The sequence below is a fragment of the Megascapheus bottae genome, chromosome 6 (assembly GCF_031878675.1).
Source record: "Megascapheus bottae isolate mThoBot1 chromosome 6, mThoBot2.hap1, whole genome shotgun sequence".
NCBI classification, from domain to species: Eukaryota; Metazoa; Chordata; class Mammalia; order Rodentia; family Geomyidae; genus Megascapheus; species Megascapheus bottae.
The window spans coordinates 7,121,514-7,124,858 of record NC_143514.1 but is presented as its reverse complement, the minus strand read 5'-3'; positions in this window follow the sequence as shown (position 1 = coordinate 7,124,858).

Genomic DNA, 3,345 nt, shown 5'->3' with positions numbered 1-3,345 from the left:
AAAGTGTCTGGATGAAAGTGTATAAAAGTCAAGAAAAGATGCCAACTACCTTGTCACGGAGTTGAGTACAGAAGAGAGGCAAGGGCCAGTTCTGGCCAGTTCGACTCTGTATTCTCTGGGCAAGTGTTACTGGTATAAAGGAGTTTCTTGATGGGATTTCCATACATGCTCATAATGTACTTGAATGAAATTCACTCCCTCAGTCTCTGAAATGTTTTTGAACATAGCTGTCCTATCCCAGGAGATAGTGTGCTCTTTCCACTCCCTAGTATGAGCAGGCAATAGCCAGGTGAATCCCAAAATGTTGGATGTGTGATCTTATGCTGTGTGGTCTTAAAGTCTTACATAGGTAACCAGGAGAGTGCCATAGTGGTAGAATGCTGTCTAGCATGCATGAAGCCCTAGGTTCAATTCCTTGGTACCACATACACAGAAACAGCCAGAAATGGTGCTGTGGCTCAAGTGGCAGATTACTAGCCTTGGGCAAAAATTGTCCATGGACAGTGCCCAGAGCCTGAGTTCAACCCCAGGAATGGTACAAAAAAAAGCCTTAGATAAAACTGTCAGGTTTTATTTTGTTTGTTTGGTTGGTTTTTGTTGTGCTTTTTTTTGGTTGGTTGTGGAGCTTGGCTGTGGACCTGAGCTCTTCAGCTCAAGGCTACCACCCTGTCCCTTAAGCTACAGCACCATTTCCGGTTTTCTAGTGGTTAACTGGCGATGAGTCTCATGGACTTTAGTGGCTGGGCTAGCTTTGAACTAAGATCCTCAGATCTCAGCCTCCTTAGTAGCTAGGATTACAGGCATGAGCCACCACACTGGGCAGATTTTCTTGATAAAACAAGGTTGACACCATTCATAATGATCTTTATTTGCACACTCCTTGGTTCATGGCATGGACCATCTATCAAGATGGCGATACCAGTGAAATGCTGCTGGGGAGACAGCACTAGGACCTGAGCTCAGGGCCTAAGCACAGTCCTTTAGCTATTTCACTTAGGGCTGGCTCTTTACTACTTAAGCCACAGCTTCACTTTTTTGGTGATTAACTAGAGATAAGAGTCTCACAGACTTTTCTGCCTGGGCTGGCAGAACCTAAGACTGAAGCCTCCTGAGTCTCTGGAATAACAAGCGTGAGTCACCAACACCTGGCTCTGTTTTCTTGTTCTGACATTTAGTCTTCTCTTTTATATTGTACCCATCACAATCAAATTATTTCCTCCTCAATCTCTCTCTCTCCCTCCCTCCCTCCCTCTACCAGTCTTGAGCTTGGGCCCAGGGTCTGAGCACTGTCCTTGGGTTTTCTCAAGGCTACAGCTTTACCACTTGAGCCACAGTACCACTTCCGGTTTTTTTTTCTATGTATGTGGTACCGAGGAATCAAACCCTGGTCTTCGTGCATGCTAGGCAAGTACTCTACCACTGGGCCAAACTCCCAGCCCTCCTCCTCAATCTTTTCGATCTCCTCTGTCTCCATTTCTTCTTTCCTTCCTTTTCTCTTCCTCCTCCCCCCCCTTTTCTCTTTGTGGGTCACAGGGCTTGAACTCTACTGGGTACTGTCCCTGAGCTCTTCAGCTTAAGGCTACTGCCCTATCACTGGAGCCACAGCCCCATTTCCCATTGATCTGAGGGTTGCGGTTCAAAGCCAGCCCGCGCACTAAACAACAAGAGACTTTTATCACCAATTACCCCTAGAGAACTGGAAGTGGTACTGTGGCTTAAGGCGTATGGCATTAGTCTCTAGCTGAAGAACTGGGGGACATTGCCCAGGCCCAGCGCACTAGCAGCACAACTGACAAAAGAAAAAAGAAATGTGAGGGGGGGGAGGGAAATGGGGACCATGTCATGAGAAACGGTGTCAATGTTTGTGAAGTAATGCACCTTCTATCTGGTGAATATAATGTGAACCTTCTATTAATTACAATAAAACATTTTAAAAAATTAAGTAGTTAGGGGGATGGGAAGGTGGCTTAATGGTAGGATGTTTGCCAAGCATCCATGAAGTCCTAAGTTTGATTCCTCAGCACCACATAAATAGAAAAACCAGAAGTGGTGTTGTGGCTCAAGTGGTAGATTGCTAGCCTTCAGCAAAAAAAAAAAGCTCAGGGTCAGTGTCCAGGTCCCCAGAACTGACAAAAGAAAAAGTTGTTTACAAAGGGATTTCAGTTCTGTAAGTCAGATTATAAGGAAAGGAAGCTGTGGTTCAAGTGATAGTGCCAGTCTTGAGCACAAAAACTCAGGGACATTTCCTGGGATTTGAGTTCAAGCCCCAGGACTAGCCAACAAAACAAAGCGAAAGAACAGTCAGATGATGAATGCAATACATCTTGATCAGTGTCACACCTTCCATGATTCTCCCATTTTCCCCCATTCCTCCGAGCTGGATAATTCTACTTATCCAAAATTGAACCCTTGACCTGGGAGAGAGTGAGGGAAGAGGTAACAATGTCCAAAAAGAAACGTACTCTTTACCCCTCTATACATCACCGCTATATTAACAATTAAAAAATTAAAAGCATGGGCCGAGAGTTTAGCTTAGTGGTAGAGTGCTTGCTTGCCTATCATGCACGAAGACCAAGGCTCGATTCCTCGGTTCCACATACATAGAAAAAAAAAAAAAAAGCTGGAAGTGGTGAAGTGGCTCAAGTGGCAGAGTGCTAACCTTGACAAAAGCCCAAGGATAGTGCTCAGACCCTGAGTTCAAGCCCCGCGACTAGCAAAAAAATAAATAAATAAATATAAATAAAAGCAACACTCAACCCCTGGTCCTTTCCCTGAAAGCTACTTTGAGGACTCTTCTCCCTGTGTTCCTCCCATAACCCTTACCAGCTTTCTTTTGTGATGTGAGTTACCATATTAATTATAATTTACAGTCTTTCCCTAAATATGCTATCACCAAGGGTCATGACTTTGATGACAATTCAAACTGACTGGATAGTCAATGAGTGAATGAATGAATGAACCAAGTAGGATCTATCCTTATTGTAGTCAGAAACAACTGACATCTCTTAACCCAAAAGCTCGATGAATGGCAGGTTTGTTTGCAAGCAATAAAATGCCACCCACATTTAAGAAGCGTGTGCCCAGGGGTTGGAGGAGTGGTTCAGCGCTAGCCAATGAACGGAAGCGGCTGCAGGTGACGAGTTCGAGTCCCGATCTCGGATCAAGAAGGAAGGAAAAACTCAACAAAACCTTTCGTGTGTACAGAGCGCAAGCACCGTAACCAGGGTCACGTAAAAGACTCCCGTGGGAGAGATCAATCGTTTTACTCCCGGAGAAACCCCTTCTTGGAGCCAAAGGCCACTTACACGTAGTTGGCAATCACATGAAAATATGAAGAAAAACAAA